We start from the raw sequence: 17,185 nt of genomic DNA, 5'->3' as shown, positions 1-17,185 counted from the left end.
CCTAAGGGAGCACCGCACTGTCGGAGGGTCAGTCCTGAGGGAGCGCTGCACTGTCGGAAGGTCAGTACTGAGGGGGCGCCGCACTGTCGGAGGGACAGTACTGAGGGAGCGCCGCACTGTCGGAGGGGCAGTACTGAGGGAGCGCCGCACTGTCGGAGGGCCGTCTTTCCGATGAGACGTTCAGGTGGACATAAAAGATCCCGTTATTTCGCAGAAGGGCAGGAGAGTTATCCCCGGTGTCCTGGCCATTATTTATGATGCAAATTGGCTGCAGTGTTTCCCACATTACAACAGCAACTACACTTCAAAAAGTAATTCATTGGCGGTAAAACCGTTGGTCGTGATAGACGCTGCATAAAGGCCAGTCTTTAACATAAGAACATGAGAAATAGGAGCAGGAGTAGGCCAATCGGCCCCTCGAGCCTGCTCCACCATTCAATAAGATCATGGCTGATCTGATCCTAACCTCAAATCTTCTATCACTCTGCATCCACCCGAACCCATGTGATCTCCCGGGAGAGGCAAAAAATCAGAAAAAGCCCCAATGGCCAATTTGGGAGAAAAAAATCTGGGAAATTCCTCTCCGACCCATCTAGGCGATCGAAATTCTTCCAGGAGATCACTCTGTCCCTATATTTTCTACAGTACTTACCTTCTGTAAAGGTGATCTCCACCCCAGCCAGGAACAGGAATAAAACCATCTCCTGAAATCTAACACAGAATTAGAACACAGTAGGAGCAGAACCAGGCTACACGGCCCCTGGGCCCACTCCACTAACCACAGGCCCATGACCATTCCGAACCTAGACTCATGTCCAATTTCCTGCCCGCTCCCCGTAACCCTTAATTCCCTTTACTTCTAGGAAACTATCTATTTCTGTTTTAAATTTATTTAATGATGTAGCTTCCACAGCTTTCTGGGGCAGCAAATTCCACAAACCTACCACCCTCTGAGTGAAGAAGTTTCTCCTCATCTCAGTTTTGAAAGAGCAGCCCCTTATTCTAAGATTATGCCCCCTAGTTCTAGTTTCACCCATCATTGGGAACATCCTCACCGCATCCACCCGATCAAGCCCCTTCACAATCTTATATGTTTCAATAAGATTGCCTCTCATTCTTCTGAACTCCAATGAGTAGAGTCCCAATCTACTCAACCTCTCCTCATATGACCACCCCCTCATCCCTGGGATTAACCGAGTGAACCTTCTTTGTACTGACTCGAGAGCAAGTATGTCTTTTCTTAAGTATGGACACCAAAACTGTATGCAGTATTCCAGGTGCGGTCTCAACAATACCTTGTACAACTGCAGCAATACCTCCCTGTTTTTATATTCCTTCCCCCTAGCAATAAAAGCCAACATTCCATTGGCCTTCTTGATCACTTGCTGCACCTGCATACTAACCTTTTGAGTTTCGTGCACCAGGACCCCCAGATCCCTTTGTACTACAGTACTTTCCAGTTTCTTGCCATTAAGATAATAACTTGCTCTATGATTTTTCCTGCCAAAGTGCATAACCTCACACTTTCCAGTATTGTATTCCATCTGCCAAATCTCTGCCCACTTACTTAGCCTGTCTATGTCCCTTTGCAGGTTTTTTATGTCCTCCTCACTCACTACTTTCCGTCCCATCTTTGTATCATCTGCAAACTTTGATATGTTACACTCGGTCCCCTCCTCCAAATCGTTAATATAGATTGTAAAGAGTTGGGGACCCAGCACTGAGCCCTGCGGAACACCAATAGTTACTGGTTGCCAATCTGAGAACGAACCATTTATCCCAACTCTCTGCTTTCTGTTAGAGAGCCAATCCTCCACCCACGCCAGAATATTACCCCCAACCCTGTGATTTTTTATCTTGAGCAATAATCTTTTGTGTGGCACCTTGTCAAATGCCTTTTGGAAGTCTAAATACACTACGTCCACTGGTTCCCCTTTATCCACCCTGTATGTTACTTCCTCAAAAAACTCCAGCAAATTTGTCAAACATGACTTCCCCTTCATGAAACCATGCTGAGTTTGTCCTATTAAATTATGTTTATCCAAATGTCCCGTTACTGTCTCCTTAATAATGGACTCTAACATTTTACCAACCACAGATGTTAGGCTAACCGGTCTATAGTTTCCAGCCTTCTGCCTACTACCCTTTTTAAATAAGGGTGTTACATTAGCAGTTTTCCAATCTGCCGGGACCTTTGCTGAGTCCAGTGAGTTTTGGAAAATGATTACCAATGCATCCACAATCCCTACCGCTACTTCCCTCAAGACCCTAGGATGCAAGCCATCTCTCCTGTATTTGCATTAATTACTTATATAAACCTCTTTTACTGTCTCTTGCAAGGGGAGGAATTGCAGACGGGCAGCTTAACGCAAACTTCACACGAAGATCTGACAGAGTCACTCAATTCATCAGGACCTGAATATCATCGACATATGGAAGCAGAAAGCAGCACTCAGAATGCGGGCAAACTGCACACGTGTCTTATGTGTGGACGTGGATTCAACCGAAGGTGCAGCCTGGGGAGGCACAAGTGTAACCAAAGCAAGGAGAGTCTGTGCAAATGTCGGGAATGCGGGAAGGGATTCAGTTGCCTTTCCGAGCTGGAGACTCATCAACGCAGTCACACTGTGAAATGGCCGTTCACCTGCACCGTGTGTGGGAAGGGATTCACTCATTCAAGCACCCTGCAGGCACACCAGCGAGTTCACGCTGGGGAGAGGCCGTTCACCTGCTCCGACTGCGGGAAGGGATTCACTCAACAATCCAACATGCTGACACACCAGCGAGTTCACACCGGGGAGAGGCCGTTCACCTGCTCTCACTGTGAGAAGAGGTTTAACCAGTCTGGCAACCTGTTGATACACGAGCGTGTTCACACCGATGAGAGCCCTTTTCAGTGCCACGACTGCGAGAAGGGCTTCAGAAGATCCAGCGACCTGATACGGCACCAGCGAGTTCACACCGGGGAGAGGCCGTTCACCTGCTCCGTGTGTGGGAAGGGATTCACTCTCTCCTCCGCCCTGCTGATGCACCAGCTGGTTCACACTGACGAGAGGCCGTTCACCTGCTCCGAGTGCGGGAAAGGATTCAATTGTCCCTCCAATCTGCGGGAACACCAGCTGCTTCACACTGACGAGAGGCCGTTCTCCTGCTCCGAGTGCGGGAAAGGATTCACTCGTCTCACCTATCTGCGGGTACACCAGTTGGTTCACACTGACGAGAGGCCGTTTAAATGTTCCGAATGCGACAAGAGTTTCAAATGTTCAAAGGACCTGAAGATGCATCGACGCAACCACACCGGGGAGAGGCCATTCAGCTGTTCTCACTGCGGGAAGAGGTTTACGCGCTCATCCGATCTTCGGAAACACCAGTTCACTCACACTGGAGAGAGGCCGTTCCCCTGCTCAGTGTGTGAAAAGGGATTCACCACTTCATTTCACCTGCTGAGACACCAGCGAGTTCACACTGGGGAGAGGCCGTTCCCCTGCTCAGTGTGTGAAAAGGGATTCACCAGTTCATCTAACCTTCTGAGACACCAGCGAGTTCACACCTGAGCACACTGGTCCCATTCTGCTGTTAATCACATGAAGGACTGTTCTGTGTTAATAATGGCAATTACGGGGTTGGGGGGCGGGGGGCGGTTTGAAGATGCTGATAAACTCCAGCCTAGTTACTGGGGTTAAGAGGGGTCAGCCTCGGCTCAGTGGGTGACACTCTCACCTCTCGAGTCAGAAGGTCGTGGGTTTGAGTCCCACTCTGGAGACTTGAGCACGTAACCTAGGCTGACACCCCAGGGCAGTACTGAGGGAGAGCTGCTCTGTCAGAGGTGCCATCTTTCGGATGCGACGTTAAACCAAGGCCCCGTCTGCCCCTCAGGTGGGTGTAAAAGATCTCGTGGCTGCTATTTTGAAAAACGGAAGCGAGAAAGGATCTCGACTCGGAAGATCAGGAAGTAGAATAAGGAGCTAAGGATAACAAGGGGCAGAAAACACTGGTAGGGGTAGTATAAAGGCCCCCTAACCGTAGCTAAACTGTTAGACAGAATATTAATCAAGAAATAGCAGGAGCTTGCAACAAAAGTAATGCAATAATCTTGGGGGACTTTAATCTTCATATAGACTGGACAAATCAAATTGGCAAAGGCAGTCTGGAGGATGAGTTCATGGGATGCATTTGGGACAGTTTCCTAGAACAATATGTCATGGACCCAACTAGGGAACAGGCTACTTTAGATCATGTGTTGTGTAATGAGACAGGGTTAATTAGCAATCTCACAGTAAAGGATCCTCTGGGGCAGAGTGATCATAATATGATAGAATTTTATGTTAATTTTGAGAGTGACTTGCCTCAGTCCAAAACTAGAGCCTTAAACTTAAATAAAGCCTATTGCATAGGTATGAGGGGCGAGTTGGCTAAGGTAGATTGGAAAAATAGATTAAAAGGTATAGCGGTAGATAAGCCGTGGCTAGCATTTAAAGAAATATTTCATAATTCTCAACAAAAATACATTCCATTGAGAAACAAAAACTCCACGGGAAAAGTGATCCAACCGTGGCTAACTAAAGAAGTTAAGGATAGCATTAGATTGAAAGAAGAAGTTTATAATGTTGCAAAGAATAATAGTAAGGCTGAGGATTGGGAGAGTTTCAGAAACCAGTAAAGGTTGACCAAAAATTGATTAAAAGGGAAAAAATAGAATGAGAGAAAAATAGCAAGAAATATAAAAGCAGATTGTAAGAGTTTCTACAAGTATGTAAAAAGGAAAAGAGTAGCAAAAGTAAACGTTGGTCCCGTAGAGGCTGAGGCAAGAGAAATTATTATGGGGAATAAGAAAATAGCAGAAAAGTTAAAAAAATATGTCTTCACAGTAGAAGACACAAAAAGCACACCAAAAATGGTGGGGAACCAAGGGTGTACTGAGGGTGAGGAACTTAACGTAATTAATAGAAGTAGAGAAAAGGTACTAGGAAAACTAATGGGACTAAAATCCGACAAATCCCCTGGACCTGATGGCCTACATCCCAGGGTTGTAAAAGATGTGGCTGAAGAGATAGTGGATGCATTGGTTTTGATCTTCCAAAATTTCCTAGATTGTAGAACGGTCCCAGCAGATTGGAAGGTCGCAAATGTAACACCGCTATTCAAGAAAGGAGGGAGAGGAAAAACAGGGAACTACAGGCCAGTTAGCGTGACATCAGTGTAGGATAGTGTGTACCTGTAGGATTTAGTAAACATTATTAAGATTCGATAACCATTTTAACATAACTATAATATGTGAAATTGTATGTTAAGAGCCTAAAAGCCTGTATAAAATGGAGAATGGCTGAGAGCACAGCAGGATGGGATTATGCCAACCTGACTAAAAAGCTCTGTTTAAAATTACTGAAGTAATGGAATGTTGTGCTAAGTTTATGGACACGAGGAATTCAGCAATATTATGCTTAAAGAGGTAAAAACTAGAGAGAACATAAGAACAAAAGAAATAGGAGCAGGAGTAGGCCAATCAGCACCTCGAGCCTGCTCCGCCATTCAATAAGATCATGACTGATCTGATCCTAACCGCCAATCCACTATCACAGAACCATCTCCTGAATCTAACAGAATTAGACACATGAAATAGGAGCAGGATCAGGCTACACGGCCCCCAAGCCCGCTCCGCTACCCACAGGGCCATGACCGATCCGAACCTAGACTCATGTCCAAATTCCTGCCCGCTCCCCATAACCCTTAATTCCCTTTACTTCTAGGAAACTGTCTATTTCTGTTTTAAATTTATGTAATGATGTAGCTTCGACAGCTTTTTGGGGCAGCATATTCCATGGACCTACCACCCTCTGAGTGAAGTAGTTCCTCCTCATCTCAGTTTTGAAAGAGCAGCCCCTTATTCTAAGACTATGCCCCCTAGTTCAAGTTTCACCCATCATCGGGAACATCCTCCCCGCATCCACCCGATCCAACCCCTTCACAATCTTATATGTTTCAATAAGATCGCCTCTCATTCTTCTGAACTCCAATGAGTAGAGTCCCAATCTACTCAACCTCTCCTCATATGTCCATCCCCTCATCCCCGGGATTAACCGAGTGAACCTTCTTTGTACTGACTCGAGAGCAAGTATGTCCTTTCTTAAGTATGGACACCAAAACTGTACGCAGTATTCCAGGTGCAGTCTCACCAATACCTTGTACAACTGAAGCAATACCTCCCTATTTTTATATTCTATCCCCCTAGCAATGAAAGCCAACATTCCATTGGCCTTCTTAATCACTTGCTGCACCTGCATACTAACCTTTTGAGTTTCGTGCACCAGGACCCCCAGATCCCTTTGTACTTCAGTACTTTCCAGTTTGTTGCCATTAAGATAATAACTTGCTCTACGATTTTTCCTGCCAAAGTGCATAACCTCACATTTTCCAGTATTGTATTCCATCTGCCAAATCTCTGCCCACTTACTTAGCCTGTCTATGTCCCCTTGCAGGTTTTTTATGTCCTCCTCACTCACTACTTTCCCTCCCATCTTAGTATCATCTGCAAACTTTGATATGTTACACTCGGTCCCCTCCTCCAACTCGTTAATATACATTGTAAAGAGTTGGGGACCCAGCACTGACCCCTGCGGAACACCACTAGTTACTGATTGCCAGTCTGAGAATGAACCATTTATCCCAACTCTCTGCCTTGTTAGATAGCCAATCCTCTATCCATGCCAGAATATTACCCCCATCCCGTGATTTTTTATCTTAATCAATAGTCTTCTGTGTGGCACCTTGTCAAATGCCTTTTGGAAGTCTAAATACACTACGTCCACTGGTTCCCCTTTATCCACCCTGTATGTTACTTCTTCAAAGAACTCCAGCAAATTTGTCAAACATGACTTCCCCTTCATAAAACCATGCTGACTTTGTCCTATTAAATTATGATTATCCAAATGTCCTGTTACTGTCTCCTTAATAATGGACTCCAAAATTTTACCTACCACAGATGTTAGGCTAACCGGTCTATAGTTTCCAGCCTTCTGTCTACTGCCCTTTTTAAATAAGGGTGTTACATTTGCAGTTTTCCAGTCTGCTGGGACCTTTGCTGAGTCTAGGGCGTTTTGGAATATTATTACCAATGCATCCACAATCCCTACCGCCACTTCCCTCAAGACCCTAGGATGTAAGCCATCAGGTCCAGGTGATTTATCCGCCTTGAGTCCCATTATTTTACCGAGTACCACTTCCTTAGTGATTTTGATCGTGTTTAGCTCCTCCCCCGTTCAGCCCCCTGTTTGTCCAGTGTTGGGATATTCTTAGTGTCTTCTACTGTAAAGACTGATACAAAACATTCATTCACTGTTTTTGCCATCTCCATATTTCCCACCATTAATTTCCTGGTCTCATCCTCTAAGGGACCAACATTTACTTTAGCCACCCTTTTTCTTTTTATATAACTATAAAAACTCTTACTATCTGTTTTCATATTTTTTGCTAATTTACTTTCATAATCTATCTTCCCTTTCTTAATCAATCTTTTTGTTATTTTTTGCTGTCTTTGAAAGTTTTCCCAATCCTCTATCCTCCCACTAGATTTGGCTACCTTATATGCCCTTGTTTTTAGTCGAATACTATCCTTAATTTCTTTACTTAGCCACGGATGACTCTCTTTTCTCTTGCACCCTTTTCTTCCCAGTGGAATATATATTTTTTGGAAGTTGTAAAATAACTCCTTAAATGTACACCACTGATCATGTATCGTCTTACCCTTTAATCTATTTTCCCAATCCACTCTACTCAATTCCGCTCTCATACCTTCATAGTCTCATTTATTCAAGCTTAGCACGCTTGTTTGAGATCCAACCTTCTCACCCTCTAATTGAATATGGAATTCAACCATGTTATGGTCACTCATTCCAAGGGGATCCTTTACTAGGACATTTTTAATTAATCCTGTCTCGTTACACAGGACCAGATCTAAGGTTGCTTGCCACCTGGTCGGTTCAGTTACATACTGCTCAAGAAACCCATCCCTAATACACTCAATGAACTCATCCTCAAGGCAGCCCTGCCCAATTTGATTTGTCCAATTAATATGATAGTTAAAATCCCCCATAATTATAGATGTTCCCTTATTACAAGCCTCAACTATTTCCTGATTGATACTCCGTCCAACAGAGTTGCCACTGTTCGGAGGCCTATAGACTACGCCCAGTAGTGTTTTTCCCCTTATTATTCCTTACCTCCACCCAAACTGTTTCATTATCCTGATCTTTTGGCCCAATATCATTTCTCTGTATTACAGTGATTCCTTCCTTTATTAACATAGCCACCCCACCTCCCCTTCCTTCCTGCCTGTCCTTCCTGATCGTTAAATAACCCGGTATGTTTAATTCCCAGGCATTGTCACCCTGCAGCCATGTTTCTGTAATGGCCACAAGATCATACCCATATGTAGTTATTTGTGCCATTAACTCGTCTATTTTGTTACGAATGCTACGTGCATTCAGATAGAGAACTTTCAAAGATGTTTTGTGACACTTAGTTCCTGCTTTTGCCCTTTTTATTACTTTACCTTTTACTCCATACCTTCTGCCCCTTCCTGACACGCTCTGGTTTTCAATTTCCCCACTGCTACCTAAGTCTATGACCTTCTCTGTTGTCATTTTTATTATTTGCGCTCTAGGAACCTCCCCCCCACTAGTTAGTTTAAAGCCCTCTCTACAGCCCGAGTTATATGATCCGCCAGGACTCTAGTCCCAGCACTGGCCAAGTGAAGCCCGTCCCAGCGGAACAGCTCCCTCCTGCCCCAGTACTGGTGCCAGTGTCCCAGGAAGCAAAACCCATTTCTCCCACACCAGTCTTTGAGCCACTCATTTAACTCTCTCATTTTATTTGTCCGAGCCAAATTCGCTCGTGGCTCAGGTAATAATCCAGAGATTATTACCCTTGTGGTTCTGCTTTTTAATTTGGCCCCTAGCTGCTCAAACTCCCTCAGCAGAACCTCCTTCCTTGTCCTATCTATGTCGTTGGTACCAACAGGAACCACGACAACTGGATCCTCCCCCTTGTTGGAGTTGGAGACGTCCTTCATTGGTCCAGCTATCGGATGGACCGACTGTTCCGTCAACATGCTCTGTGTTCTGTGAAAAGTGAAGATCTGTGATACGGGTACTTTGTTATACATGGAGAAAAAGTCAGAAGGATCAAACAAGGTCATAAGATGGGTAACGAGGGAGCAAGACTTTTTACCAGGTGTTAGAGGGTTAATTACTGCCACGTAGGCAAAACGAGAGGGAAAAGGGTATAAAGATACAGGTTTTGAACATCGAAAGCGCGCACCGTGTAACCAGAGATTGATAGGAGCTTCGGTCAACAGAACACAGCAAGATCCCAAGGAAGCGCGCATGGGACAACGGAACACAGCAACATACATCAGGAGACTTGCGCCGCGCTCACTCGGAAGGAACGCCGGGGTTTGAACGAACAGACTGTGACTATCTTCTTGTTAAGTACTACTTCTTTGTACCGGATGTTTAATGCTTAATAAACCTGTTTTACTGATACACAATATACCTGTACCCAGAGTGGTTTGTGTAGTCACGGACTGTTTTACTGATACACAATATACCTGTACCCAGAGTGGTTTGTGTAGTCACGGACTGTTTTACTGATACACAATATACCTGTACCCAGAGTGGTTTGTGTAGTCACGGACTGTTTTACTGATACACAATATACCTGGACCCAGAGTGGTTTGTGCAGTCACGGACTGTTTTACTGATACACAATATACCTGGACCCAGAGTGGTTTGTGTAGTCACGGACTGTTTTACTGATACACAATATACCTGTACCCAGAGTGGTTTGTGTAGTCACGGACTGTTTTACTGATACACAATATACCTGTACCTAGAGTGGTTTGTGTAGTCACGGACTGTTTTACTGATACACGATATACCTGGACCCAGAGTGGTTTGTGTAGTCACGGACTGTTTTACTGATACACAATATACCTGGACCCAGAGTGGTTTGTGTAGTCACGGACTGTTTTACTGATACACAATATACCTGTACCCAGGGTGGTTTGTGTGGTCACGGACTGTTTTACTGATACACAATATACCTGTACCCAGAGTGGTTTGTGCAGTCACGGACTGTTTTACTGATACACAATATACCTGTACACAGAGCGGTTTGTGTAGTCACGGACTGTTTTACTGATACACAATATACCTGGACCCAGAGCGGTTTGTGTAGTCACGGACTGTTTTACTGATACACAATATACCTGGACCCAGAGTGGTTTGTGTAGTCACGGACTGTTTTACTGATACACAATATACCTGGACCCAGAGTGGTTTGTGTAGTCACGGACTGTTTTACTGATACACAATATACCTGTACCCAGGGTGGTTTGTGTGGTCACGGACTGTTTTACTGATACACAATATACCTGTACCCAGAGTGGTTTGTGTAGTCACGGACTGTTTTACTGATACACAATATACCTGGACCCAGAGCGGTTTGTGTAGTCACGGACTGTTTTACTGATACACAATATACCTGGACCCAGAGCGGTTTGTGTAGTCACGGACTGTTTTACTGATACACAATATACCTGGACCCAGAGTGGTTTGTGTAGTCACGGACTGTTTTACTGATACACAATATACCTGTACCCAGGGTGGTTTGTGTGGTCACGGACTGTTTTACTGATACACAATATACCTGTACCCAGAGTGGTTTGTGTAGTCACGGACTGTTTTACTGATACACAATATACCTGGACCCAGAGTGGTTTGTGTAGTCACGGACTGTTTTACTGATACACAATGTACCTGTACCCAGAGTGGTTTGTGTAGTCACGGACTGTTTTACTGATACACAATATACCTGTACCCAGAGTGGTTTGTGTAGTCACGGACTGTTTTACTGATACACAATATACCTGTACCCAGAGTGGTTTGTGTAGTCACGGACTGTTTTACTGATACACAATATACCTGTACCCAGAGTGGTTTGTGTAGTCACGGACTGTTTTACTGATACACAATATACCTGTACCCAGAGTGGTTTGTGCAGTCTCGGACTGTTTTACTGATACACAATATACCTGGACCCAGAGTGGTTTGTGTAGTCACGGACTGTTTTACTGATACACAATATACCTGTACCCAGAGTGGTTTGTGTAGTCGGGGACTGTTTTACTGATACACAATATACCTGTACCCAGAGTGGTTTGTGTAGTCACGGACTGTTTTACTGATACACAATATACCTGGACCCAGAGTGGTTTGTGTAGTCACGGACTGTTTTACTGATACACAATATACCTGGACCCAGAGTGGTTTGTGTAGTCACGGACTGTTTTACTGATACACAATATACCTGTACCCAGAGTGGTTTGTGTAGTCACGGACTGTTTTACTGATACACAATATACCTGTACCCAGAGTGGTTTGTGTAGTCATGGACTGTTTTACTGACACACAATATACCTGGACCCAGAGTGGTTTGTGTAGTCACGGACTGTTTTACTGATACACAATATACCTGGACCCAGAGTGGTTTGTGTAGTCACGGACTGTTTTACTGATACACAATATACCTGGACCCAGAGTGGTTTGTGTAGTCACGGACTGTTTTACTGATTACACAATATACCTGGACCCAGAGTGGTTTGTGTAGTCACAGACTGTTTTACTGATACACAATATACCTGGACCCAGAGTGGTTTGTGTAGTCATGGACTGTTTTACTGATACACAATATACCTGGACCCAGAGTGGTTTGTGTAGTCACGGACACATTATTATAAGAGCTTTTGAAAGCTACATCAGTCGTCGGGAAAATGCTGGAATCCATTGTTAAGGAAGTGGTATCAAGTCACTTAGAAAATCATAACATGATTAGGCAGAGTCAACATGGTTTTATCAAAAGGAAATCGTGTTTGACAAATTTATTCGAGTTTTTTGAGGATGTAACTATCGGGGTAGATAAAGGGGAACCAGTGGATGTAGTATATTTGGATTTCCAAAAGGCATTCGATAAGGTGCCACATAAAAGGTTATTACACAAGATTAGGGCTCATGGGGTTGGGGGTAATATAGTAGCATGGATAGAGGATTGGTTAATGGACAGAAAACAGAGAGCAGGGATAAACAGATCTTTTTCAGGTTGGCAGGCTGTATCTAGTGGGGTGCCGCGTGGATCAGTGTTGGGGCCTCAGCTATTTACAATCTATATTAATGACCTAGATGAAGGGACCGAGTGTCATGTATCCAAGTTTGCTGATGATACAAAGCTAGGTGGGACAGTAAGCTGTGAGGAGCCTTTGGACCTTCTGACAATCACCTTAAATCTGTGTCCTCTGGTTCTCGAGCCTTCCACCAATGGGAACAGTTTCCCTCATTCTACTCTGTCCAGACCCCCCCTCACAATATTGAGCACCTCCATCAAATCTCCTCTCAACCTTCTCTGCTCTAAGGAGAACAACCCCAGCTTCTCCACATAACTGAAGTCCCTCATCCCTGGTACCATTCTGGTCAATCTCCCCTTAACCTTCTCTGCTCCAAGGAGAACAACCCCAGCTTCTCCAGTCTCTCCACATAACTGAAGTCTCTCATTCCTGGAACCATTCTGGTAAATCTTTTCTGCAGCCTCTCTAAGGCCTTCACATCCTTCCTAAAGTGCGGTGCCCAGAATTGGACACAATAAGAAAGAAAGAAAGACTTGTATTTATAAGAACATAAGAAATAGGAGCAGGAGTCGGCCATTCGGCCCTTCGAGCCTGCTCCGCCATTCAATGAGATCATGGCTGATCTTCTGCCTCAACTCCATTCACCGGCCCTATCGCCATATCCCTTGGTGCCCTTACTAGTCAGAAATCTATCGACTTCTGTTTTGAATATACCCAATGACTGAGCCTCCACAGCCCTCTGGGGTAGAGAATTCCAAAGATTCACCACCCTCTGTGTGAAGAAATTTCTTCCCATCTCAGTCCTGAATGGCCTACCTTTTATCCTGAGGCTGTGGCCCCTGGTTCTAGACTCCCCAGCCAAGGGAAACATTCTCCCAGCATCCACCCTATCAAGCTCTGTAATAATTGTGTATGCTTCAATGAGATCCCCTCTCATTCTTCTGAATTAAAGAGAATACAGGCCTAGTTTACTCAATCTCTTCTCATACGACAGTCCCGCCATCCCAGGAATCAATCTTGTGAACCTTCGTTGCACTCCCTCTATAGCAAGTTTATCCTTTCTTAGGTAAGGAGACCAAAATTGTATACAGTACTCCAGGTGTGGTCTCACCAAGGCCCTATATAATTGGAGGCAGCGTTGGTGGTACCTCTCCAGTGATTTGAGGTGCACTGGAGAGGTACCACCAATGCTGCCTCCGCAAGATCCTGCAAATCCATTGGCAGGATAGACGCACCAACATCAGTGTTCTCGCTCAGGCCAACATCCCCAGCATCGAAGCTTTGACGATGCTCGATCAGCTCCGATGGACGGGTCACATTGTCTGCATGCCCGATACGAGACTCCCAAAACAAGCGCCAACAGTGCGGCGCTCCCTCAGTACTGTCCCTCCGACAGTGCGGCGCTCCCTCAGTACTGCCCCTCCGACAGTGCGGCGCTCCCTCAGTTTGCCCATCCGACAGTGCGGCGCTCCCTCAGTACTGCCCCTCCGACAGTGCAGCGCTCCCTCATTACTGCCCCTCCGACAGTGCGGCACCCCCTCAGTACTCCCCCTCCGACAGTGCGGCGCTCCCTCAGCACCGCACTGGAGTGTCAGCCTCACTTTATATGCTCAAGTCCCTGGAGCGGGATTTGAACCCACAACCTTCTGACTCTGCTATCCACTGAGCCACAGCTGACTCCAGTCTTTTACACAGTTTCATCATAACTTCCTTGCTTTTGCACTCTACGCCTCTCCTAAAGCAGGGGAGTTATGATGAATTGTTAAACAGTGTTTTTTTTTTACAGAGTGACCAAGGCTGTGTGTAGGAAACAATTGTGCATTTGAAAGCAGCTTGTATTGTGAAGCTTGTGCCCCTTTGCCAGGCCCGCTGCCTGCGGCCCCTCTCCCAGATTCCAGCCCCAGCTCTGTGCTGACTGAGCTGCTCTCACCTGGGGACAGCGCGTCACAATCGGCCCCAGCGCAACGGAGCTGGAGAGGAGGCCCCGCCCCCTTGCCGTGCTGCCATTGGTTGGAGGACCAGGCCGCCCAGTTCAGTCCTCCCAGCTCAGCCCTCTTCCTATTGGTCAGTGCTCCCGTCAGTCAGAATCACATTGCTCCGGCTCACTCCGCCACCCCGCGCGGTCAATCCGCTCCGTTCGGCGTCCGCGGAGGTCCCGCCCGCCCGACTCTCAGGTTTGGTTTTTCTCGTATTTTACTTTATAATCTCGCTCTCCGCTCCCCCCTCACCTCGATTGCAATCGATTCCCCAACACTTTACCCGGGCCAACGTGGGGGAATCAAAGGCCGGCTGGAGCGCATGCGCAGCCCGCCTCGCACCGTTGGGAAGCTTTTCAAATATTTTTTTTTGCGAAACAAATTGAAAACACTCATTAATTCCCCCAACCTCCTCCCATCTAAAGTGCGATTATTATTATTTTTGTTTTTCCTCATTTGTGTGGGATGTCTTTTTTTTACCTTGCGGTGGCGTGCGCCGATCCAACCGACCCCTTGGCGTTGCGTGCTGGCGTCAGCGCGTAATCGGAGGCGGGGTGTGATTGACGCGAGACGCCCGCCAATGAGGAGCGCGGAAAAAGCTGGGAGGACCGGGCGGGCTGACGGTCCTCCAACCAATGGCGGCGCGGGAGGGGGGGTGGGACCTCGGTGGGCTGCAGGCTGCAGGCCGCTTTCATTGTCTGCAGGAGCTGTTAAAGGGAAGGGGAGGAGGGGGTGGAAAAAACCAGCTTGTGAGTGTTTATTCCTTTGCATTACCTTTATTGCAAGGCTATTCATCAACTGCATTCATTTAAAAATAAGTGAACCTTTACCCTTTTCGACTTTTATCCAGAACAAAGAGCCCTGGTGTGAACATTTTGGTGGGCAGACACTTTTAAAGGGACAAAGACCAGCATTCTTCCTCCTCTCTCTCTCTTGTGAGTATTTGTGGTGGGTGAGAGGGTGGGGGGTGAGTCAAAGGGGACTGCGGCCCCTTTTCAACAAAAAAAATTGCTTGGCCATTTAAAGGGGAATGGGTGCCCCCCAGGTATTTAAAGGGGCAGTGCCTCTCTCTGTATCATGTCAGAGCAGGGAGGTTCTGCTTCAACTGTACAAAACACCAGTTGGGCCACCGGCTAGAGTGCTGCGTGCAGTTCTGCTCGCCCCATTGCAGGAAAGATGTGACTGCTCGAGACGGGAGATTTACGAGGATGTTGCCAGGACTAGAGAATTTCAGCTACAAGGAAAGATTGAATACAAAGAAACATAGAAGATAATCTACATCCAAGGGTACTTAAGGAAGTAGCCCTAGAAATAGTAGATGCATTGCTGGTCATCTTCCAAAATTCGATAGACTCTGGAACAGTACCCATGGATTGGCGGGTAGCTAATGTTACCCCACTGTTCAAAAAAGGTGGTAGAGAGAAAACGGGGAATTACAGACCGGTAAGCCTGACATCGGTAGTGGGGAAAATGCTAGAGTCCATTATAAAAGATGTAATAGCAGAGCACTTGGAAAACAGTGACCGGATCGGACAAAGTCAACATGGATTTACAAAAGGTAAATCGTGCTTGACTAATCTACTGGAATGTTTTGAGGATGTAACTGGTAAAATAGATAAGGAAGAACCAGTGGATGTGGTGTATTTGGACTTTCGAAAGGCTTTCGATAAGGTCCCGCATAAGGGATAGAAACATAGAAACATAGAAGATAGGAGCAGGAGTAGGCCATTCGGCTCCTCGATACTGCTCTGCCATTCCGTGCAATCATGGCTGATCATCCAAGTTCAGTACCCAGTCCCTGCCTTCTCCCCATACCCCTTGATCCCTTTAGCCTTAAGAAATATATCCAACTCATCTTGAATATATTTAATGAATTGGCCTCCACTGCCTTCTGTGGTAGAGAATTCCACAGGTTCATCACTCTCTGGGTGAAGAAATTCCTCCTCATCTCTGTCCTAAATGGCTTACTCCTTATCCTTAGACTGTGACCCCTGGTTCTGGACTCCCCCGCCATCGGGAACATCCTTCCTGCATCCAGTCTGTCCAGTCCTGCCAGAATGTTATAAGTTTCAATGCGATCCCCTCTCATTCTTCTAAACTCCAGTGAGTATAAGCCCAATCGACACAATCTCTCCTCATACATCATTCCTGCCATCCCATGTATCAGCCTGGTGAATCTTGGCTGGACTCCTTCCATGGCAAGAACATCCTTCCTCAGATAAGGCGACCAAAACTGCACACAATACTCAAGATGTGGTCTCCCCAAGGCCCTGCACAACTGCAGCAAGACATCCTTGTTCCTGTACTCAAACCCTCTCGCTATGAAGGCCAACATACCATTTGACTTCTTAACCGCCTGCTGCACCTGCATGCTTCCCTTCAGCGACTGGTGCACAAGGACACCCAGGTCTCGTTGCACTTCCCCTTCTCCCAATCTATTGCCGTTCAGATGATAATCTGCCTTCCTGTATTTGACACCAAAGTGGATAACCTCACATTTATCCACATTATATTGCATCTGCCATGCTTCTGCCAATCACCCAACCTGTCCAAATCGTCCTGTAGTTTCTCGGCATCCTCCTCACAGCACACACGCCCACCGAGCTTTGTGTCGTCTGCAAATTTGGAGATATTACATCTAGTTCCCTTGTCTAGATCATTAATATATATTGTGAATAGCTGGGGTCCAAGGACCGATCCCTGCGGTACCCCACTAGTCACTGCCCGCCACTCGGAAAAAGACCCGTTTATTCCAACTCTTTGCTTTCTATCTGCCAACCAGTTCTCTATCCAAGTCAATACCTTGCCCCCCAATCCCATGTGCCTTAACTTTACACGCTAATCTCTTATGCGAGACCTTATCGAAAGCCTTCTAAAAGTCCAAATACACCACATGCACTGGTTCGCCCTTATCTATTTTACTAGTTACATCCTCAAAAAATTCCAGTAGATTAGTCAAGCACGATTTTCCTTTTGTAAATCCATGTTGACTTTGTCCGATCCTGTCACTGTTTTCCAAGTGCTCTGCTATTAC

This window comes from Somniosus microcephalus, unplaced genomic scaffold (assembly GCF_052327205.1).
Source record: "Somniosus microcephalus isolate GS21.2 unplaced genomic scaffold, FLI_Smic_1.0 scaffold1, whole genome shotgun sequence".
NCBI classification, from domain to species: domain Eukaryota; kingdom Metazoa; phylum Chordata; class Chondrichthyes; order Squaliformes; family Somniosidae; genus Somniosus; species Somniosus microcephalus.
This window is presented reverse-complemented; position numbering follows the sequence as displayed.